Source organism: Hesperophylax consimilis, chromosome 21 (genome assembly GCF_061612785.1).
Source record: "Hesperophylax consimilis isolate HC1 chromosome 21, BYU_Hcon_1.0, whole genome shotgun sequence".
Taxonomy (NCBI): Eukaryota; Metazoa; Arthropoda; class Insecta; order Trichoptera; family Limnephilidae; genus Hesperophylax; species Hesperophylax consimilis.
In genome coordinates this window covers 9,921,778-9,948,135 of record NC_142856.1, presented here as the reverse complement: position 1 = coordinate 9,948,135, position 26,358 = coordinate 9,921,778, and the positions used below count along the sequence as shown (strand labels likewise).

Genomic DNA, 26,358 nt, shown 5'->3' with positions numbered 1-26,358 from the left:
GTCTGGAGCAATTGAGACTATGGCATTCCCAATCGGGGTATGTTGTGAGGCTGAAGGTATTGGGGAGTGCAAAGAGATGGGGAAGAGAAAGGCGGGGAAATACCTGGCTATTCAGATCTGGTCAACAAACATGGCCAAAAACAATTTAAGCGACTTTCTAATTCTGAATGGTGATCTTACACAAGGGCGATACTGAGAGTATATTCCACTCTGCAACATGCCGCAAATATGATATATATTATTTTTAATTAGTAATTTGTGAAATAACACAAGTTAATTTAGATTCTGTCGAAAAATCAAATGCTAAAATCAACTCAGAAGCAATCGAATTAAAAAATCAGTATGCTGTCTTACAAAACATAATCTCCAAACAAGAAGAAAAAATTGATCGACTGGAATATCAAAGCCTTCTCTGTAACATCGATATAAGAGGCGTTCCCGAGACATCTGCTGAAAACAACATGGAATTAATGAAGAAAATATCAAAAATTATTAACCACAGCAACACCACTTCTCCTCTGAGTCCCGAAATCATAAAAATCTGCAGGCTGGGACAAAAGAAATCCGAAAAAACCACAAGATCCATAATAGCGACATTCAACAACACCCAAGCTCGAGACACCTTTTTAGACAAGATTAAATCATATATAAAATCAACTAATAGCAATCTTAACAAGCTTAACACAGTAGATCTTGGATTCTCGCAGGAAAGAAATCGAATCTACATCTCGGAACACATAACTGCAAAAGGCAAATTTCTACTGGCCCAGACAAAAAAATTTGCTAGAGATCATCACTTCAAATACACATGGATAAAATCTGGCCGTATCTTACTTAGGCAGACCGACGACTCGAACATAATATCAATACACAATGAAGAAGATATTGAACGAGTGAAACGCCAACTTATATGACTAAAGATACACGGTATGCCTATATTTAATGTCATCATGCACACATTTCCAAGAACTGCCACTCTATACCTTTTTAACCACCCAAAACATATTTTAATTAACAATAGCATTACTATCATTACACGTAAATGTAACTTACTAAATCCAAATTATCCAGGCTTATTTTTTCCTAGTCTTGCCTACATCGTAATCCTCTACAATCACACCACTCTCATTTTCTATAAATATACAAAAACCGCATACTATAGCCACAATTCTTACTTTCTCTCTAAACATTACTTAATGATTATATCTTTCTATTACAACAGTCTTTATGTAAACATTGCTTATTACCCTGCAATACCAAAATATTATTTATATACAATTGAATTTGACCCTAAGTACCAGAAAATCACCACCTACTGCAATAAAAATGTCATTGAACTTTGTTATGACAGAACTATGTATAGATACTGTAAAAATTTCTCACTACCATTATCATCTTTATACACCTATGGCACCACTTACTCAAATAATTCCTATCACTTTACCAGGTTCATCCATAAATACAAAAACATCATAGCTATAACCAAAAATGAAACTAACCTCTCACACTCCAGTGCTCATAACCACAATAAGTCATATGTACACCACTTACCCTCAACACCAACACTTACAATCCTTACTTGCGTAACTCTGATTATACATGTAATCCATTCCAACATTATAATTATCTACATAGTTATAATCAAACAAATAAATCTCATACTTTCATTGCATTTAATAACCATTACGATTGTAGATCTTCTATGTATACGTACTTGCTTAATTAATGTTATTCTCTCAAGAACAGAAGACACTAAGTACCGACAAAAACACATCTCAAATAACAATATTCATGGTTTATCAACAAACTTACACATAAACCTAAATTACCCATTTTTTTATTGTTATTAAGTTTAATTTGTAGAACTCCATTTTATTTTTTTATTTTTTATATATACAATAATATTATTATTGGGTTTATAAAAACAGTTTATTTTTAAACAAGTTCTGCTGTGTAATTATTATTACGCGTGACAGCTGTTTCGCCCTCTGAAGGCATTATCAAACTGTGGGTAGCCCACTTACAGACGATAAATTTATATTATTTCTAGGTAGGTATTTTAATTTCATTTACTGATTTCTTAATTGATTTCTAAGTAAAAAAATTATTAATGGTTATTACCCCAGCAAAGTTTCCCCAATTAGTGTAATGTTTAAATTTGACTGAATGTCTTTATGTTAGTTATTCCCAAACGATGAGTAAATTTATCGTCTGTAAGTGGGCTACCCACAGTTTGATAATGCCTTCAGAGGGCGAAACAGCTGTCACGCGTAATAATAATTACACAGCAGAACTTGTTTAAAAATAAACTGTTTTTATAAACCCAATAATAATATTATTGTATATATAAAAAAAAAAAAAAAAAAAAAAAAAAAAAAAAAAAAAAAAAAAAAAAAAAAAAAAAAAAAAAAAAAAAAAAAAAAAAAAAAAAAAAAAAAAAAAACTAAATTACCCAGTCGCTGATGAACACAAACACCCACCATACACAGATGCCCACAATGGACCCAATTAACTCTATTGAGTACTTCCTTAATAACACAACACAAACAACAAGCAATATAAATGCACTAAAAAAAACTATCTCCAAATCAGAAGCTCTAAAAGTATTTGCCATGAATATCCGTAGTCAAAAAAAAAATTTTGATAACCTACTTGTTCTACTTACTGACTTAGGAAATGAATTTGATATCATTGTACTGTCAGAGTGCTGGATTAGCGCTAATTACATCCCGAAAGTAATAAACAACTACTCTGTGTACAACACGTCTCACCACAGGTCACAATCTGACGGGGTCATAGTTTATGCCAAATCTAACCTAACACGTACAGTATCTGAAATTACACTCGACCATGCAAATTGCCTTAATATCTCAATCGACAACTTAAATATTCTTGCCATATATCGCTCCCCTAAGTCCAACAATGTCACCCCTTTTCTATACTCTCTAGAAAAACTTATTCATGAAAAAACCAATGATCTCATCATAATCGGTGACATCAATATAGACATCCTAAATGAATCCAGCCCCCACACTACAAATTACTTAAACCTAATGGCACTACATGGCCTTATACCCTATATCAACACACCTACACGAGTCACCCTCACTACTAAGACATGCATAGATCACATTATGGTTAGATCAAAGCGAACTGCTAACTCAGCTGTATTCGAATCCACTGTAACTGACCATTACTCTACCATTCTTGAACTACACAACACTAAATCATCTCCCCCTAAGCCCAGCAATCCTTCCCATAAAACTGTTGTAATGGATCATCTGATGAAGAATCTAAAAGAAGAAAAATGGGAATCTATCCTGCTTTCTGAAAACGTCAATGAAGCCCTAGAAAATTTCTCTGCATCACTAACTGCTCACATTAATCACGCTATTTTCCCCATTATAACGCCATCCAACAAAAAAAAGAAATTAAAACCATGGATTACAAATGGTCTTATCTTCTGTATACGCAAAAGAGACAGACTCCACAAACAAGCCCTAAACAACCCAGACCCCCAACTCTTGCGCTTCTATAAAAAGTATCGTAACATTTGCAATAATCTAATAATAATAACTAAGCAAAACTATTATAAAAAAAAATTGAAGAATCAGGATATGACAGTAAAGTAATCTGGAACGTAGTCAATGACATCTCAGAAAACAAAAAAACCTCACACAAAATTCAATCACTCGTTATTAATGGGAAAAATATCCAAATACATGATGACCCAAAAACCCTAGCCGATCATTCCAATCATTTTTTCAGTAACATCGGTACGAACTTAGCCAACAACATCCTGAAAATGACCAACAAAACACAAAAACTCTTTTCCCCACGGGTAAGACAACAGAACTCTCTTCACCCCGAATTCACTCTAGCCCCAACCTCTACTAAAGAAATCGTTGACACAATCCTCACCATTAAAACAAACAGTGCTGCTGGTAATGACAATATTTCTCCCTACATAATAAAACCCCTAGTTCACTTGATTACCAAGCCGTTAAAACACATCGTTAATCTAAGCTTTAAAAGCGGTTCCTTCCCTCACCAACTTAAACATGCAATGGTTATCCCAATACATAAAGGTGGTGACAAAACAAATATAGAAAACTATAGACCCATTTCCTTGCTAAGTGTCTTGTCGAAAATCATTGAAAAAATCGTTAAAAGTAGGCTTGTCTCCCATTTAGAAACCCAGAAGATTCTCTCGCCTAATCAGTTTGGATTTCAAAACAACCTAAACACAGAATCTGCAATCTTAGAATTGACTGATAAGATCACTAACACCCTGGATGAAGGCGATTCCTGCTTAGCCATATTCTTAGACTTAGCCAAAGCTTTTGACACGGTTTCCCACCCCATACTTCTAAAAAGGCTAACTCAAATAGGTATTCGAGGTAGAACTCTTAACTGGTTCTCATCATACCTAACTGATAGATCGCAAACGGTTAAAATTAACAACATATCTGTAAGTAACCCTTTACCTATCCAATTCGGAGTCCCACAAGGAAGTGTCCTAGGCCCTATTCTGTTCCTCATTTATATAAATAAACTCTGTAACCTTCCCATAACCGGAAAACTAATATCTTTTGCAGATGACACTGTGCTTATATCCCGACATAAAAACTGGAAAGGAGCATTCGACATAGCTCAAAACGACATAGACCTTATAAAAAAATGGTTAGATGATAATCTCCTTACACTTAATGCTGGAAAAACCAAATTCTTAACCTTCAGTCTGTCAGCTGCAACCCAACCTACCAACAACCAGAAGATAATAATTCACTCCTGTCTGAGAACTTGCTATTCCTGTAATTGCCCAGCTCCGGAACAAGTCACTCACATAAGATACCTGGGGGTCATCATTGACCAACATCTTCGTTGGGATCACCACTTGGCCAGTCTAACCCCACGCATCCGCAAGCTCTCTTATGCTTTTCGAAATCTAAGAAATATCCTTACTACCTCAACTCTTAAAACTGTATACTACGCTCTCTGCCAATCCCTACTAGCTTACGGCATTATAATCTGGGGTGGATGTGCACAATCTACCATTGAACCTCTTCTAAAAGCCCAAAAAATGGTAATACGTGTCATTAACAAGCGACCGACAAGATACCCCTCCACTCGACTCTTCATAGAGTATAAGGTCTTAAATATACGACAACTCCACCTAAAATTTTCGCTAATACATTTCCTGTTCAAATATAAAAACAAAACTCTTTTACAACACAACTACACCACCAGAACAATAACCAACGGTCACTACAAAGTACCCTCACTACATACCACGTCAGCTCAAAGACAATTTTTCTTTCTAGCTCCTAAAATCTTTAACCTTATCCCTGAAAACCTAAAAACTGCGAGTCAACCTCATTCCTTTAAAAAACAAATTACGAAATGGATCCTTACACACGGAATACATTACAATTACAATACCCATTCATTCTACACTCTATCAATTTAATCACCTTTCAGACAAAACATAACTTATTGTAACACATAATACATAATCTTACAACACATAATAAACATTTAAACACTTAACATAACATAATCCTTATTCCCTAACTTAGCGGTATAGTATGTAAATAAATAATTAGTATGATCTATTTACTAATAATTTGAGTAATTCTTATAATCTTATAATCTTCTTATAATTCTCTAACTTCTTCATTCTCTTCTTGCAACCCTAACTAGCTCTTCACAATTTTTATTATTATTTTTTCATACCATAGTAATGTATAGATTCTATTCAAACTGTAAAATTCACCCGCCATAACACAGGGTCATCCCTAGCATGGAGGGTGAAATATCAAAAAAACTATATGTTCCCTCTAAGTCTTGTATTAATAAAATAAAATAAAATAAATAAATTAATAAAATTAAATTTTTACTTGCGCACGCCGGGATTTGAACCCGCGATCTCCAGCCTGCCAGTCGAGAGCCTTACCCCCCGACCACGGAGGCCGTCGATGGGTAGTTATTATTGACAGCTGTTCTGCCTTCTGAAGGCTTATCAAACTTATATTTATATAAAAATTAATATAAGTTCTACATAGATACTTATTGCAATCAAAATGCTTTTAAATTTAATACCAATGCCCTTAATAATTTCTGAGTAAATTGTCGGAAATTATCTGAGGTAAATAAATACTAAGTTTCCCGCTTCTTGTATTGTTTAAATTATGTAAAGGTTGTTAAAGTACGGGGTTTACGATTTAATAATTTGGATGACTCACTGGTATTTTATTCCTACGGCTTAGTACAATAATACCTAATTGAAATCGGTTTAAAAATGTCTAGGAGTGGTGAACAAATTATATTCTTTTGTTAATTTATCAGATTACCTTTAGGATTATTAGATATTATGCGTCGTAATATCTCAATAAGAGGAACTGAACCCCGAGGTGTTCAGATTATGATGTGATTTAAGATGTTTAAGAATGTGATGATGAAAGACGAAGAATTCATTCCAAACATTAAATGTGACCCAGGAATCATTCCAGCAGACTCCTCCAGAAAGTCGCACGGAGATATCATCACCCCAACCCGTATTAAATCGTACGGCCGGAATACGGAACCAAGCCGAAGACGTTGCAAGAGATTCGGAAGCATATTCAAGGGGCAAAACCAAGAATCATTTACCGATACTGATGCGGGCAATGTATTTTTACTGTTAACAAAATTATCTCTAAAAACATACACCCCACAAAAGAAAATTAGTCATAAAATGTCGGTAAGCAGATTCCTGGGTAGATTCGGTGAGTGCCATCTGTTGTCACAAATTAAAATTATATGTCAAACTTATACATAACTCCCATCTATCGACAAAGTAAGAAACCTTGTATAAATTGTATATACAAAATTTATGTAATTGAGGCTACGTAAGATTTGGCATTTCGACTAATCGATCACGCCGTAATAGAGGACGTAACGCGAATTTGAGAGTTCAAAATGTATGTAATTGAAGATACGCAAGATTTGGCGTGGACTAATCGATCACGCCGTAACCGAGAGGACGTTGCGCGATTCGTTCCACTGAAAGGTCCATTGTAACCCCACTTTCTTAGTATGAAGATGTAATGATTACAACGGATCTATCAGAGGTATGTCTTCATATCTGATGGGAATGAGCGGAGAAAACCATTACTCTACGACAATTATTCATTATGTATTATTATATATATTATGATAACTAATATTAAGTTGTACCAGGAACGAAAGAGGGTGCGACGGGCGACGGCATGATCTTGTCACCGAGAGGTCCGTTGCAACCTATATTTCTTCACTAGGAGAGAAAACCTATCAGCGGTATGCCTTTAGTACGAGATGCAAATGAACGAAGAACCATTACACTACAGCAGGCATACATTATATATTATAATGTATGATAACTAGTAAGTATGCAGTAGCAGGAGCGCAGAAGGGCGCGGCGGACAAGTCGGTCAGTCACACCGCCTAGAAGCGAGTAGTGACTACTGACTGCCGGCTGAAAGGGTCAGGTTTTATCTCCCCGCTGCGCTTGTGGAATTAGCATATCTTCGCACGCAATGCGTCACGTAACCAACCCGCGGTCCCGTCCATTTACATTAGCCATGGCGACGTAATGAGTACGTCACCCCAACCCCGCACGTTCGGCGTTATGACAATTTGTTGACAAAGCAATGGCAGAAAAGTATATAAATTTAATTTTAAAACATATCACCGTAACACTATAGTTATATCAACCCTAGGTCTTGACTTCATCGCCGTACTCACACACATGCATAACTCAGATACAGCGTATTTCGTTTAGACAACAATTAATGATTATTTTACAGTTAAGAATTCGAAACCAAAGCGTGTTGAAGTCGGTTAATTAAAATGCACAGTAAACAATGACAAATTATGCGCTCTTAGAATATTCTTATACAGTGAACATATAAACTAACTGTCCCTTTTCCGCTAGTCACAATAAGTAGGCGTAAATGAGAAAAAAGAAATCGCGCATAACTATACGTTGGAGGATGCCAATCACTTTCCCACGGCGACGGCGTTCTAAGGCAACCGACAGTTTCCTCCTTCACCATACACGTCGAGAATAATTTATTTTTATTTATAAAGAAAGTTACTTTTCATAAATATGAATCTAAACTCATTTAGCATAACTACACAGGGAAATTGATGTAAAACACTATATTGATATAGATATGTGAGTGTATTATCAGCATCAGCCATTGTTCATATACTATATTTATTAGTAGTATACGTATTCCAACGAATAAATGGGATGAAAAGTAAAAAAAAACAAATTGTAGCAGAAAGCTGACACAAATAAATCTATTTATAACGATACGAAATCAAAATAATGAAAACTGAGATTATTTAACTCGCGATATCATTCACCCGATTGAACTGGAACCGATATGGGTAGGATACGCTGTAGGCATCACATATACTTGCTGTTCCTCTTCCACTAGCGACAATAAGAAGGCGTAAATAAGACAAAGGGCTGTTCCTCGACGGTGGAAGCTTATACCGATGCACAAATACTTTCAACGGGAAGCTTCTTTATTGCAGCCAACTCTCGCTGCGTTACCTTTACCTGGCGACAGATCCCCGAGTCGAACAGGACAAGGGAAAGATGATGAGAAAAGAGAAAAGGATCGCAATAGAGATAGTTGAGACCGGCAGAAGTGGAGACGTTTCTTAAATGCAGTCAGGAGTCTTCGTGGGTTATATAATGTGACTAACAGAAAACGAGATCTCTATCTCCCTATACGTTTTTTTCGTCAGTCACACAAGGCGACAAACCCTCTTAAAATCCTCCCCTAATCTCCTGCTCTATAAAAACCAACCCCACTACTTCCCCACCCGCCCAGTGATCGCATTAATTAATGATGCCCAATGTACGTAGATAAACAAAGCGCGCTCAGCCATTATCCGCAACAATACGTATTCCTCGGCAACTAATCGACTGTGTCATATTATTGCGTATTCCATATTGGACCCGGTAATGGGCCGCCTACTTAATTTTGTCTCGCCTACTCTATAATGTATAATATTACACTGAATGCTCCATATTGCCCCGACCGACCGTAGCCCAGGAGAGAAGAAGTGAAATGGGATTGGTTCGGTTCTGTAGCATAATCCGGGAATACAACAATTGATTCCTGTTCCAGCCCGGTGAGTAAAGTGAACACGAATACGGAAATTTAATCAAGTAATAGGCGCGGGGCACCTTTGCTTCGTGTAAATCTTCATACGCGATTTCCGACACGGGGGAAATAGAACATATAAAACGGTGACAGGTAGGGGAAAATCGTTTTGGGAAAGGACTGAATTTCCTTTTGATGTGTTCGGGTAGAATGGATAAACATACTAGTTCAGTTTGCCGTCACGAATATACGTGATAATTAGTATTTAAACGATTTTATATCATGTTTCGGAAGTTTGTAACTTTGTGATTAAAAATTATCGAATGAAACAGAATAAAGACTAGAAATTGAGAAAGTCATTAATAATAACGATAGCATCTATCATAACAAATTAAACCTTACTTGTGGCACCCATATTTCACATGTTCCCGACATTGTGTCCCCTACTTTGTCCTTATCGGTCCCGTTCATAGCTTTTGTCTCTCTTACACCTGCCCTGTTTGAATCTTCTAATTTTCTAATGTACATAATATTTACGCCGTGTTTAGTATCTGCTCAGCTTTTGGTTCAACATTGCCAGGAACTCATGCGTTGATTATATTATTTCGGCATCATATATTTAGAATTAATGAAGAAACAGTCATGCCAAAACCGGTTGGAGTGTTCGTATAAATAAAACGAAGCACAAAAGTTACAGATTCGTTAACAGGAAGGGATATATTTGAAAGCCTTGACATAATTCCCTTCGTTTTGCACGAGGTACGAAAGCCTTAGAATAATCTCTAATTTACGCAAACTTTATTTAATCAACGAATATAATTTCGATTGTTCGGGGATTAAAACACCTTTCTGTCGAATAAATTTCCAAATCAATTCGACGTAAATCTTCCGGTCTAATAGAATGAATACCGCAGACGCAAATTTTAGACTCGCGAGGCGTTTAGTCGCTAGCATGGGGAGGGAGGCAACCACCCACAGTAGGAATCAGAGTTCGTCAGCATATACAGGGCTGGAAGCAAAACTCATTAGCATCGGCGCTTGGGGAGGGAAATTTTCCCCCCGTGCAAATCAAGAATATTAATATAAAATGACGTATTAATTTCAACTATTTGGTCGGCCTGAAAGTTTGCAAGCGTTGACAGTTGAAATGAATGTTGCCAGTCTTGATACGAAGAACGGTTTGCGGATTACATTATACAATAAACGTATAAAGTTGGGGCTAACTTTTAATGTTTGCATGTTCAGATGCTACATTGATGGCGTGATAGGTAATTATTCAGTTATTTTTGTTTTTTACGAACTCGGGTCAGACTGTCACGATGTTTTTGCGATCCAGAAACGATAAAAAACAATGTCAACTAATGTTTGGAAGTTTTATTTATGGGAAGTCATCCATCTTCGGTCATCGCTTTAAATATATCCACTTTGAAGACGAAAAGCAAAAAAAAGGTACTATATCAGAGCAATTTTGTCAGATTATAACTCAGGTTACAAGAAATATTAGATTAAAATTAGATAACGTTGGTTAAAAAATTGTTCAACGCATTTAATTTTTGTATTCTAATGTATTATTTAACATGAAAATACATAATTTAAGCACGCGTAATCTGAATTTCTACCAAATTATAACATATTACTCACTTTGAGTTAACGTTAAGTTTCTAAAAAAAATTGTTTTGAAGATAATTCCTACACATTTAAAGAGCCGAAACAGAAATTATATGAAATTGCCTCGATAAAAAAAAAACGCAAATTATCCTCACAAAATTATTTTTTTTTAAATGTTCCGTTATTTAACATGTTATAGATATAAAAAAATTCAGAGCGTATCTTTAAATGCAACTTAGGCATCTGTCGAGAGATTCTTGCTCTAATCTAAACGAGTCAAGTTTTATTGAATATTTACACAACTTTTCGTTTAATTCTTATAATTTCTCTAACATAAGTATTTACATATCTCTCTTTCGGTTCCATGATAACTCAACACAGTGACAATTCAACACACTTTTAAAAAATGATATAAAGTCATTAGAAACGATGAAAAAAAAATTACCCTAACCTAACCTATCCCACTTAACCCAGTTAATAAAGTTTTTGTTTCATCACTTTCCATGACTTTATATAACTTTTTAAAGATGTGATGATTTATCCGGTCACCCTCTTTTTCATACCATCTTCTTCTTATTTTTGAACGCTTATTATGGAGTCTTAAACAGCTTACAATCTTCACTAATTCTTTTATAAAAGTAAAACCGTTATTTTTTTAAAACTAATTATTACTATAAGCCAAATATACTTATAAGTGATTATCCCTAGTGTTAACTGTAATAATCAACTTATAATAATTTGCAACATTTGTAATAATATCACGTCTTGATTCCATGTAGGTAAGCTATCTCATGATAATAACCATGTTTCAATATTTTATTTTATTTATTTATTTAGTAAAAGATTATACATTTATTTACATTATTTGAGAAATGTTTTGACTGCCCAACTAGGAGGATTCCCGTTTTAGGACAGTCAAATTAGGATGAGTATTAAAATTTTGATAAGTTGTTTGATAAGTATAGTATTAAAATAATAATGAAATAATAGGTATATGTACTTTTAACTGGTGCCTAAGCCCACTAACATATTTTTTATAAATATGAATAACAAAGAGAAGAAATAGAATAAAATAAAGTATCCAATTAAACATAAGATTATGTGATCATTTTTTATTTTTTTATGTGAATACCCCACAAGAGTACCAACTGCTCTCAACTTTCTGGAGCCAGTAAGACCCCTCCTTGGGGTATTTAGTGAGGCAGAAGGTAGTGGGGAGGGGAAGGAGATGGTAAAGAGGAATGTGAACTGGCTATTAAGATTTGGTCACCAAACACGGCCAAAGCCATTTCAAGCAACGTTTCAATCCTAAATGGTGGTTCTTACACCAGGGCTATACTGAGAGTATCTTCCATTCTGAAACGTGGCACATATATACCATAAATTTAATAAAAGGATTAAATTGTGAAATAACACAAATTAATCATATTAAATTCACTAGCACGCGCCGGGATTTGAACCCGCGATCTCCATATTGCTGGTCAAGAACCCTACCCCTCGACCACGAAAGCCGTCTTTTTTAAAGTAATTTAATAATATATTGCTATACTATTCCGAATTTGCCTTTCTGTCTTCATTGCATATAAATAAATACTAGAACAATAATAGAGCAACGACACGAGTCCTCTCATTTTTCTTCGTAAGGTGGAGGTCAAAGTGAGATGCTGAGGTTATTCTTAAAGTTACACAAGCCTAGTTTAAAATTATGAATTATCTACCAAATAATAAAGCAACTCGGTAGGAATACATTGTGACTTATTCACACAAGAGTATAAACGATGTTGTCGTTAAATTTACTCTCTAGTACTAAATGTCTCGAGACCAGATTAGACCTAGAAATTCTCCTGGATTAAAAGTACAAAAATATTCTTCAAAGTTTTGGATTAAACTTTTGATATAGCTAATTAAAATTTGACGAGGCAGACGGGTGTTAAGTCGGGAGAAAGAAGCACCGAGCGCTGAAAATATACCTAATTGAGATATTTGATGTATGAAGTTGGACGAATTAAATAAATTATTCTCGGGAACTCGGCAAGAATTCCCAGAAAATGTAAGAGAATTTATAATTTCACACATACAACATCAATAACTTCCTTCAGCAATTTTGCAGGTGTGTGTTTATATAATTTATCTTACACACTGATAAAAACTAATTACTACCTAAAGAAAATTATAATTATCGACGCTGATTTTTTTTATAGGCAGATAAAAAACACGACGAAAATAATATGGTATCTAATATTTTACAGAATTATTAATCTTCAGTTAGCTCACATCATATAAAGTACAAATTTCATAGCTTGAGAGTCGTTTCTTGAAAAAACAACAAGTTTCTTCTTCGCAGTTAAGATTTTAAGATCTTCGTGATTTTTACGCAAATAAAAATAGATACAACAATAAAATTGAAGGTCAAGGTTGTTTTAATTGCTCAATTACTTGACTCGTGCCATTCTCAGATAAACCTTTGGATTCAACAACCGAAGATCACTTTCCCGTATTTCCTGAGGGCAGGTGGTGCCGCATTCAGACCGGGAGCAAAACGAAAAAAGGTGCAACAGACTTTGCAGCTGTCGCGTTCCGTACCAATAATCCGCATACACAAAGCATGACACTCAATAAAAATGCACAAAGCAAACGTACCCCTCTTAATCTCATCGCATTATAATGATTGCTCCCTTTTCATATTATATCGAATTCAAGATGGCGGCCGGAGCGGCGCATCTGTCACATAATATTGTGATTATGCGCGGGTTCGTGTTCGAAACGATAGGGGGACGCGTGCGCAGAAACCGGTTTCCATTGTGACCGAATTTCGTGCGCACAAATGATGCGAAGCTCGGCCCTGATTGGGGAGAGGGCACGCGCGCAACAGGGCTATTGCAAATTATCTATTCTATTTAAAACTGTTCATTTATCACTAAGAATTGTCTGAAAAACGAATTTAATTTTCGAATCAAATAATGTATGGCGTTTAGTTCCACATGCCTATTTGACATTATTGTACTGAATTATTCAATTAAATTTAAGGCTTCATTGTCATAATTCACAACTTATTTTCAACATGCTTAATTAAATTTTGTGGTAGGTAGATACCCAATTGAAATTGGATTTTATATTTCTAGAATGCTCTATGGATTTGGCGAATGATAGTGTGGTTACAAAGAATTGTGACAAAATATATCTATTTTATTATTTATAGGAATTATATTTTCAGTCCTTTAACCGTCGAAATTTGCATGATTTAGTTGACTAGAACTCGATCGTCAGGCACTTTAAAACTTCCTCTTTCAATTCTCCGTGTCCTTCTGCCTAACAATATTTCTCAAATGCGGACGCCAGAGTTCGGCTGGCTTCGGGCAGTTAAAAACTAAATACATATTGCAGGTAATATTAAATGCTATGAGTACCACAAAAATATCGGACCTTAATAAAACTCTACCATTTTCACTTCTCCAATATTAAAATGCGGGAGCACATTAAAATAGTAATAAATAAATTAAAATCCCGAATTTTTTTTTCACCAATTTACAAGGTAGCTATGTTGTATCAAGATCCGACTTTGCCGAACTACGTAGAGAGAGATTTAATATTCACACTGTACATTTAACCGGGGTTTATTGTTGGCGCGGGGTGCAAAAAGCCACCCCACCAACCGACGAACAAACCCCACTAATTCATTACCAACTCGCCCCCGAGGGAGATCCACAGTCCATGCATGCCCCTATATCTGCGAAGGTATTACGGTTCAGAAGAGTGATTAAAACACGAACAAAATCGGGTTTGGAGTGGCTCGACCCGTTTGGACAGATGCGTCTCTATAAAAAAATTGATTGAACGGGGGATTAAAATGAAAATAAAATACATGAATGGAAAACACGCAGATGAGCATTTTTTTAGTGACAGTGAGATGTGTTTGTTTTATGAATGGTGAAGGAAAAAATGCGCAGTATATATTTCGCACTATCGGGGCATAAAGCTTGAAATAAACTCCTACATAAAAAAGACTGACAAAAATCCAAACAAATTTACAAAAAAAATCCTTATTTGACATATAGTGACAAATTTTACACATCAATCTCAGATATATAGTCCAAAAACATACCTAAATTATACAATACGATGATTTTGTTTTGTGTGTAAATTCTTGACTGTTTGTAAAAACATAAATACCAATTTCAGTTTTTTATCTTAAAGATGGGGCTATAAAAAAAACTAGTCGCTAATTTAACTATAATCGTGAAACGGATTTAATACAATCAGCAGATTTTGAATATAGTTCGATTAAAAAAACACAACAGAATAAGGTTGGCACGTTCCTAAATATGGCCATCTTTAGATCGACGATGAGAAGAGAAATGACAAAGTGCGCGCAGTGGCTCCGTTAGTTAAACTTACCCCTTCGCAGCGCCAAAAGCACCCGAGAACAATAATACACGAGATAAATAACACGTCACAACAGCAGACGCAGGCAAAGTTGTCAAATTGTGTAATAAGTTTGTTCCTGCCGCTAACAGTTCCGTTAAAACCTCTCTTTCTGTTGCATTCGTCGTGTATAAGAAAGTGGGGGAGGTTACAACGGAGCTATCTGCGATATTCTATTGTAGCTGTAGTGTGGGGTCTAGGATGAATGGATGTGATATCAACAGTCCCTATTTCAAGTTATTAAGCCTTCTTATAAACATTAATCTTACTTGCTTCTAAGGGAGCATCAAACCGCGCGTACAGAAATGGAACGTGGCGCTTTTCAATCTTTGAGATGAGTATATTATGTGATACGAATGGTATTACTAAAAACGTAGATTGCGATGACAGGGCAGCGTGATGCCGAGGCACCATACTTGCTGTGCATTCTACCCATTTATAGATCCGATTGAAGAAACCCATTTTGTAGAAAGAAGGAAACAAAGAGATAGCCCATTTGCTCAACTCAAATTACTCAGTTAATGAAACGTAATAAGAACTAATAAGTTATATTGTAATAAGCAATATCAAAATTCAGATAGAACTCCAAAGAGTATTGTACATCCCTTAAGTTGCACCTTCGAACAAAAATAGTGTTAGTGTCACAGTAAAATGGGTTTTGGTTTAAGGGCGGAAGTCATTAAATTACTTACACGCAGACCGTGCCACAGCTGTAAACACAACAAGGTAGGTACGGTTAAGAGTCATCTAGTAATCATCAACACATCAACCAATGAATAGATAATACACGCTAGAAATGCCCTCCACGTAGACTAGAATTAAGCTTTGTTTGTCTTACACTGCCTGACATCGTATATCGCCTTCATCATAATATGAAAAAAAAAATGAATATTACATAATGATTATAAAAGAATTTCGGTATTTTAAATTTAAGCAAAGAATGGTCAGACTTTCGGATCAAGTAACACGTCACACTTCTTTTGCTGTTTTTATTATAACAATCAACCAATGAAAAATGGAAAGTGGACACAAAAAAGGGAAGGGAATAATATTACAACCGTAGACAGCTGATTTGTGACTTCTCCATGTTTCTCATGAACGATGCATGTAATAGAAATATAGGTTGTAACTGAGCTCTCAAAAACAGGGACATACTTGTTACACCATTCATAAACAAAATAATCTACGCAAAGTGGCGATTTAAGGAAACTAATATATTATAACTTGTTCCTGTGCCAGATGTGTCACTTTACAAGAATTTTTTTTTTTCGAAGATAGAATTCGAATTAGAAGTAAGCCAAAAGTTGGGGGTGTGGCATTATATAATTTATATACATAATACAAGCTAGGCTATCAAAGTGTTGTATTACAAATAGTATATTTCTATTAATATAATAATTGTATAGTTTGCTGGCCTGTAAGTAGGTACGTTTTGTAGTTTGTAAACACAACAGTTTGAGAAACTTTAAGTAAAAAGAACTCACCTGCATAGATTATCGAGGCAAAAATGTAGAATATGTATAGGTAATTGGCTGTTAAACATGTACAGAAAATATTATTTTGTGATAAGGAGTTCTTAGATATACGGCGCGTGAAGGATTTACAGTGTGACAAACGAAGTACAAGCTTTATATGTGTAGTTGATTAGATGATTATTTGTATAATGTTGTGAATACCACACAAGTGGTATTTACTATGGCATCCCAAATTGGGGTATGTTGTTAGGATGAAGGGGGTGGCGAGGGAGATGGGAAAGAGGGAGTTTGGGAAGTAGGTAAGTCACTAAGTACGGCTAAAGTAATTTAAAGCAACGTCCGATTTTAGTTGTGGTTTCACCAATACTGAGAATCTACGAAAACAGGGTGGGCTTTGTTTAACCCCACGAAAGAACGTCAGATTGTAAAAGTGAAAAGGGTAACTGTATAAATAAATACTCGATGGCAGCTGTGCCGAGTGGGCTGAGGGGGGTAGGGAAAAGGAGAAGATGGGGATGAAAGAGAAGAGGACCCCACACGGAGAGAATCTAGCAAGAGGAGCGCGTGATAAACGAGCAGCATTAATGGGAGAATGGACCGACGCGGACGTGGATGCTGAGAGTTGAAATCGAAATGAAACGCTGTCTAATGTTGTCCGTCTCGGTTGGCTTTGTACTCCAAAAAATAGGAAATGGTAAATAAGAATATGTAATGAACGTTTGTGAATATGTATGAAATAGACATTGGTTTATGAAAGATATAGCGTAATTATGCCGAGGTATAAAAGGGTATGTCTGCTTTGTTATTGCGTATTTTTTCACCAGTAACCATCCTTCAAGTAACTTGAATAACAATAAACAATGTTAATATTCTACCTAAACTGTATTATTATTACTCTACCCATCATTAATAATACTCAAAGATCATCGAGTAATCATCTAAACAAGAAGTACCACAAGTAAAACAGTAAGGTACTAGAAATTGGCGCAGCCGGTAGGATCAAAATATTCAGTAGACAACATTTATAGCTACACCAGAAAAAATTGGAGCAACAATAAGAGGCGTCAAAACAAGTGTAAGGAATGAAGCGTGAATCCATAAAGATTTGCGATGAATGAATTTTTTTATTTGTTTATAATGTTCACCGCCTGTATAGTTCAATAATAAATTATTGATTGAAGTTATTTTCTCGTAAAAACAGGTGTTAAAGTGTTAACAGGTGTTAACACGTCATATATTTGAATCAGTTGACGTCATATTGTTGGCAATCTGTCCACATTATTTCGCTCCGCAATGGTTGGCGTCCCGATTTGTATATAATTATCCCGTCAGTAGCTGTTTTACAATAAAACATACCTACATATTTAGAATTGTAATCAGCAAACATTTTCATCACTCAAAAGAGAAACACCGAATCATGAATTCATATATTGTTAAGCCGTTAAATGCAATTAATTGATTTTTTGTGAATATGAACGAATATTACAAAATTCTCAGAAGTAGTTTACCTTTCAACATTACTGCAGTAGGTATAGGTAGTTGATGAATAAATAGCCTACCAGTTTTCATCATGAGGGCAAATGTACTATACCCTAAAATTCTAACAGCACAACAAAAGAGGCATCTTAAAACATATCCAATTTGAGTGATGATATTATAACAAGTAAATATTATACTGTGTAGCTAGGTACAATCCGGGAGAATGCAGAAAGCTGGGGTGAATGCCTCTTTGGTTGTTTATTTGGTAAGATAAGGCTTTGTTTGCGGTCGGATGGGTTTTCTCAGAAGGGGGCGAGAGAAAAATATTCCACGAAACAAGTTGTTCGTTGTTATTCACAAATATAAATAAATCACCAGTCAATTGCAGCGCGGCGCAACGTCAAATGCAACTCGCATGTGGGTGGTATTGGGCATGTTTGAGACCTCGCTACTGCATTGATAAACAAAATAGAATTATACAAACTTACATTACCAAAAAGACACAGGTGGCTGTGACAAAGATTCATAAAATAAATATAAAAAACCACTGCACTCAAATGTGTACATGAAAAATTGTATATACTTGTATTAATATGATTGAGAGTAAGGTTAAATAATTCGTGAACAACTCTGTTCATTCGGCACGTTGTGGTATTACAGTGCTTTACTACAATTTGTCCTTCTGTTTTGTATAATATAAATAAACATGTGACGTATATATGAATGCTGTGTAGGGGTCATGAAATCATGTTTTCAGAAAGATAATTCTGTCTGAAGAAGTATTTTGCGAATGAATTTCTCAAATGGGAAAAATCATAGAAATAAAAGAAAAAGAAAAGAAGAAAAAGAATCATCGAAATTATTTTCACAATCGAATCGAATGTTGCAAGTAAAAGTATACATTTAGTTCATAAGCAACCGTCATAAATTTCATAGATTCATTAGGAAAGTTTACACTGCTGAAAGTTTTGCTTAAACAATCATTTGATTTCAACAATTAGATTACATAATTTGAGATTTTAGCGATCGTCACAGCCGTGCAGTGTCCATTATCAGTCGTTACACTAATGAAAACAAAGCGGGAGATATAATTCTGGGGGTCAATGCTAGAATGACTTATGTCAGTTTAAGGGCATTTGATTTAGTTACCAGAACTACTTTAAAACGTCCCTTATTTCAATGCTACAAAAATCAATGTCAGGTGATCTAGGTTGAAGAAAATGTGGCATTTCTAATGTAGAAGTCAACATACTGATCAGCGTACTTTATTCTTCATACCTGAGAGATCCACAAATTTGAAATTGGCACTTCAATCACATGGCCCAAAATTTAAATTTATTTTAAATAAGGTTTATGGTAAATATTGAATTAAGCAACGTTTTGAATATTGAATATAGTAACATAGTAGGCATAAAATCAAATCATTATCTTCCTTCGCATAAAGACTGTTTCTCATATAACAAGCTTCCGAAAACGTCACGACTACATTACGTAAATCTACGTTTCCAAGCGACGCGTGACGTTGAGATGAAATAACACCAGAGCCAAATACCGTGCGTAATGTAATAAATTGGTAATTACATTAATGATAATTATTGCCAAATTACTAAAAATATAATTTGAGTGTATGTGTGTGACTTCAAAATGATCTTTGATACGTCAGATACGCGAAATTAGTAATGTTTTAGTAAAATTCGTAACACTTGAATTACGCTTAAAATACGAACATTATAGTCCTGCTACTGAGATATCCGTTGAACCATATATTTCTATATTCATTACTTTGTCGTTTTTATTACGTGAATATCGCACAAGAGTCCCAACTACCCTCAACCGTATGGAACTAGTGGGAATATATTGAACTAGTGGGTGGGAGAAGGAGATGGGGTAGAGAATGGTGGGAAAGTTCAAGACTGTTCAGATCTAATGAATCTACGTCGGCAATGCTAAATTACACTAACACAATTTTTTTAACTGTTTTATAGCATTTTTAGACAAATTTAAAAAACATTGATATTGATCAAATTATGGCCCTGCCACCTAAAGTTCATTTAAAAATCATCGACTAGCAATCCGGAGGTCGCATATTTTATTTGATTAATTTGCAGTATTTCACAATTTATTCATTTAAAAATAGTATATTTGCGGCAAGTTCCAGAGTGCAAGATACTCTCAGTATCGCCCTGGTGTAAGACCACCGTTCAGAAATAAAACGTTGCTTGAGATGGCTTTAGCCTGTTTGGTGACTAGATCTAAATATCCAGGTACTTTCCCACCTTCCTCTCCCCACTACCTTCAGCATCACAATATATCGCTATTGGGGATGCCATTGTCTCACTGGCTTCAGACGATTGGGACTCTTAAATTAAATTATTATTAAATTTTAAAAAATAAATTAAATACACATTTCTGTTGTTATGCTTCATTGTGAGGAAGATCTTGGTTAATGAGCTATTAGCGGTTTGCCTATTAAAATCATTTTAATGTCATGCCGACTCAAACTAGATAAAACGTTTTCTAAATTATATCATTAGGGTTGCTCTTGGAAGGAGTATCATTATTAGTTATGACAAGGGAGTGATAGCTTCACCATTAAAAATATAATGAAAACTAATAGCAAAATAGTCACCGTGACATTATTTCAGATAAGGCAATTAGCTACTTTAAATACTCCATTAAAACAAAATTATAGCGTAAGTGATTAAAGGTGCGCCCAAAAACAAACAAGCCTTCTATAAACCATTTTAATTGACTGGTAATATAAGTATCAGATGAAGGAAAGGTATTCAGCATTAAAATGCTTCATTAAAAAATCATTGCGAATGGAATGTTCTTTTTACAAAAGCCGTTGTGCTTTACGTATTTTAGCTCACCTGTGGATTTGCCGTAAGAACAGGGTATATTCCAAGCGACACTTGTTATGATAGCTTCTAGGCGATGTCGATTGGAGCGCTCACGGTGGTCATCATGAATCAGTAAGCCACTCCAAACGATAGTGGCCGGAATATTCCGCGTTGGGAATGGGTTTTCCGGACGCCGCCGCTGGGAAAATTCCAAACGATCGGTTTGAAGTGCCTCGCGAGGTGACGTCGATTGGACCTATTTCGGGGAAAATTGCGCATTAACGCGAATCAACGGTTTTCGGAAGTTTTTCCCAACTTACTTATTATAGTTCCTAAAATAGTTCAAGCAGTTCGAAGGTAAGAGAAATGAGAAGTAATTACTGACAAGATAAGATATAAAAACGAAAATAAATTGTCAAATTTATGTATTAGTTTTACTACCCGGCTTTGCCCGAATTTTAAAATTCCTTTATTTAAAACTTATTTCAATAAGTAAATGCTTATTACAACGACATAAAAAATGTTTGTAGATTTGATAACCCTAGAGCTTCTCTAAATAGTATAAAATAAAGTCGCTTTCCGCATCTGTCCGCATGTGCGCTTAGTTCTTCTAAACTACGCAACAGATTTTGATAGTGTTTCCATTTTCATTTAGAGAATTTTAATAATTTGCCGGCCTCTGTGTTTCCTCCCTCCTGCAGCATGGATCTCTTCAAGACCCTGATTCAATCCAAAGATTACATAGGCCCCGAAGAAATTATTTCCCTCAGGGCCTAGTGGGAGTTATTGCAAAAAATACTTGATTTTTTTTCTTGCTATCAAGTTTAATTTGTAGAACTCTATTGTATTTAAAAATAAACTTTTCTTTTCAAATTTAAAAATAAAATTATTGAATTTATAAAAGAAAAAAACAAAAAAATACGATACCCAGAATGTCTGAATCGTTCCCACAATCAATTCCGATTTTGAAAATCAAAGCAAATCTCAATTCTAGAGTTCATTGAACCTGAGTTACGCACAGACAAAGAGATACACCACCGAAATAATAATAATAATAATAATAATAATAATTGGATAATTTGTATAGCGCCGTTTTTGTGAAAAATCACCTCAAGGGCGCTGTACAATTTATTTCCTAGGATCTACATTTGTTATTTAGACCAACTGTGCCAGCACGAGGTTCGTCATCCGTTCAGGCATGTGTCTGCCGCCAATATAGCGCTGACATGTATCTGCTGCCAATAAAGAGCGCTGACACAACATCCTCACATAGACAACAAACCTTGGCAGCACCGCTGTGACGCTCGACAAAGACAGAAGATGGAGACTTTGCTGCAAGAGTCCTAGGTAGCGAAGGAACTGTACCAGCTGCTGCAGGGAGAGAGACTACCCCGTCCACCAACTGTGCCAGTACGAGGCTCGTCATCCGTTCAGGCATGTGTCCGCCGCTAATATAGCGCTGACATGTGTCTGCTGCCAATAAAGAGCGCCGACACAATATCCTCACATAGATAACAGACCTTGGCAGCACCGCTGTGCAAAATCACCTCATCCTAGTTTACCTTAGTCTCTCCAGTCACCTCCCAGCCTTTCATGCCACCTAGTGCATCCTCTCGACCCTTTCAGACTCCTTCCTGGCTCCAATAAATTCTTTCTATTGTCGTGATCCGACGATTTCACACCTCTGTCTCAGACCCTTAGGGCTCGCTTATCGCAGGCTATCATAAGCAAAATCTTGAACCAAAGTCAAAGTGAAGTTTATGAGTGTCATCTGTAACAAAATACATAAACAAAAACAGAAAATAAAAACAAAGACAAAAACTTTAAACAAAATATGGCTTATCTGTCCTCCATGCAGACATCCTCGGTTGAAAAGGTCCCGTAATTCGTGGTATGTTTCATGTTTGAACAAACGGGTTTTAAGGAATATAAATACTACCTACTGATCACGATTTGACACGAATGCATTTTTTGTGCATAAAACACAAAATTTAAAAAATTACTTAATTAAATTTATTGCCATTTTGTCAGCGTCTATCGTCTGCTAGCGAAATAATTCATTATTGCGATGCCATTGAACCTCCGGCGAATGAATCAATAAAAGGGCGCCATCTGCTCGTCTGCTGCGAAGGTTCCAACCAACCAACCACCATATGATCAGACCCTACCTATATCTACTTAGGTACAACCTACAATCTACTGGCCACACCACTTTGTGGTAGGCAGTAAGCAGGCTGGGCCGTCAGCCTTTAATTGCACACGGAGAACACTTTCTGATATTAAATACTGTTAATTCATTAAAAATCAGTAATACTAATAAATCTAAACGAGACATGAAACAGAACAAGACGCAGAAAAACAAAACAAACTGGAAATCGAACCTAAGACCTCTGTTTTACCGGGACAACTCCGCCATTGGGAACTAATAATTTTTACGTCATTTTTGTCGATCTAATGTTCTTGTTCCGTATCATATTTCGTGTAGATTACTTCTTCAATTATACAATACATTTACAAGAGTGACTTTTGATAACTGTACCTATGTAGTTTTTGTTCTACTGTTCATCTTACCCGAGTCATCAAACGGTTGAAATGTGAAAATTACACAAAACAATTGTTAAAAAGTTTTTTTGACAATTTTTGCAAAAATCACTCTAATTGTATCATATTCAACTATCGGTAGACGACCAATAGATTTATTAAATCAGAAATTTACAAAAAAATATATATATATAAAGCAACTTTTGAGGCCCATGAAGCAACGATGTCTAAAAAAATCTACATACATTAACGGTCCACCCTAACATATATTATAGTGGTTGCTAAAATACCTAATATAGGGCATATATTACAATAGTCGAGGGACAGAGTGCCCCCACAGAAACCCGCAGCTGGCAGATGGGCACATGTAACAAGGACTTTATAATTCGTCAATTTAGTACCCACCCATAACGCATTTACTACTTGTGTAATTAATACACTAGCATCCTATGCTACGGTGCAACGAACCAAAACAAAAAACCTATTCTATGATTACAAACAATAGAGATATCGAAATACTATCCTTTTTAACGATGCTAATTATGGTAAATAAATTTTTTTAAGGATTAATTTTTTTGTTTGATTATCTTATTTAATACTACTATTAATGAATCAACGCAAGCCCGTGAAATGTCACGGGATATTATAATTCAAAAAGACAATTAAAATAATTTTCTTTTAAAATATCATATTACCTTAGGTACTTTATCGCATGTCCGTATTTGTTCAAACAAACAGTTCCAATTTTGAAAATAATACTTAAATTTAAAGCACATTCGCGTTTTACAGTTCATTGAATAGGAGTTACGTGACGGCCTCCGTAGTCGGGGAAAGGCTCTCGTCTTGCAAGACGAAGGTCGCGGGTTCAAATCGCGACGAGCGCAACTAAATTAATTTGTGTTAATTCACAATTTTATAATTTAAAATAATATATAGTATATCAGTATCGCCCTGTGCAAGACCACCATTCAGAATTGAAATTTTGCCTGAAATGACTTTAGCCGTGTTTGGTAACCAGATCTGAATAGCCAGGCACTCCCCCACCTTCCTCTCCCCCCTACCTTCAGTTTCACAACACACCCCAATTGAGGTTGCCATAGTAGCACTGGCTCCAGGCGGTTGGAAACAGTTATAAGATACACGATTGAAATTAGTATTTGTAATTATTCACAAACTGGCACCATGCCTCATTCATCGGTCTAATTAATTTATTCTTCATAATAGAAATCCATTAAATTTTACACAATAGTAAAATGAATACTTACTACTTGTCAAATAATAACAACTGGAATTATGTCTTTGTATTCAAGTGAATTAATTTTCTATGCGTAATAAAAGCAAATTTAGTAAGGTAAATACCAGTAAAATTATTTAAACCGCCAACTTTTTAACTATCTACCGTTTTCTAAACCTTAAACAGTAACCTTTGTCCTGATAAAGGAAAAGTTCTTCCAAAACAGGTTGACAGTTTAAATAAACTTACTTGTTCAAACAAAGTACATATTTGTCTTATGTCCATTCATGTTATTACTTTTTACGAACATGTAATACAAATAATAATTAAAGTAGAATAAAACAAATAACCCCAGTAATTTGGCGAAATTACGACTTTGAAGGAAAGACAAAGAATAACCATCAACTTGGAATGAATTAATCTTGCCGATAATAAAATATAATAACAAAGGGTTTGTGATTAACAACTCGATCTACAGCTTTATTCTTGTTAAATAACTAAATAACAACAAAAAACCTCCAGTGATGAACTCTATTTTGATTAAAAAATTCAGTGTAAATCATGTAATTAAAAAAGTTGTATACAATAAAGCTATCAATGAAAAGACGTTAAAAAGCGCGGAATTGTGACGTAGATTTTGAGGTTACGCGGGAACGGCAACGGATTTTTTATAAACAGGAAACAGGTACCTACCTACCTTCTGTCCCTCAAGCTAACAACGAGAAGGTTCCAAAATGGTCCGGGCACTTATAATAAAAACCCATTCAAGTTATCAAGTGCTATTTAGAAGCAAAAAGCTACCCAAATTACTTTAAAAGTAAATTGAAAAAGAACACTACACAAAGATAATGGTTATTTTTGTACTTTCTCAGAAGGCGGTAGTTGAATTTATGATAAAACTGTAAAAACTAATTTGAAGTTCACTTCTACTTAAAAATTTGCTGATTTCTCTTTTGTATGTAGGTACTAAGACTAACTCAACGTAGGGAAAAGCGAACTAAAACAAAGGGCGTCTGATACAAAACAACAAACTTTAGCATTTTATTTACAGATATTTACTAAAATTCACAAGTACGTAGAAATAAAACTGAATAAAAGTGGCGCCAATAATATTATACCAATTTTCGTTGATTGAATGTGTGTGATTTTTAGAATTTACGGACGCTACCTGCTGAAATATATTATGATTTAATTGAAAACCAAAATAATCCAACACAATAAACAGATGATAATTGGGATGATAGTTATTTGCAAACCTTCACAGAAAGTGAAGAAGCTATAAAAAGATTTGTTCAATCCATGTATGTACATAAAATATTTATAAGCATTTTAAGGTAGTTTGTAATACAATTTACCCATATTACAAGGTAAACTTAAAAACCAAACAACGCAACAAACTAAATTAAGGATAAAAGCTATTTGTGTACTTTCACGTAAAGTTTACTCTGAACCTTTCCTCTGTTCAGTCTAGTATTGCTAGGTAGTTTATGTCTACGCACCTATCTATTTAACTTTAAAAGTTATGCAAATTGTAAATAAAACAATACTACACACAGAAATAAACATAATGGTTATTTCTGTATCTTGTATAAAGTTAAAATATGAGCCTTATT

General features: G+C 35.1%; 1 protein-coding gene across 5 annotated transcripts in view; it reads right to left on the bottom strand.

Moving 5' to 3' along the window:
- brat (tripartite motif-containing protein brain tumor) overlaps positions 1–26,358 on the bottom strand; it is a 652,026-nt gene that overhangs the window by 34,244 nt on the left and 591,424 nt on the right. The window lies entirely within an intron of this gene.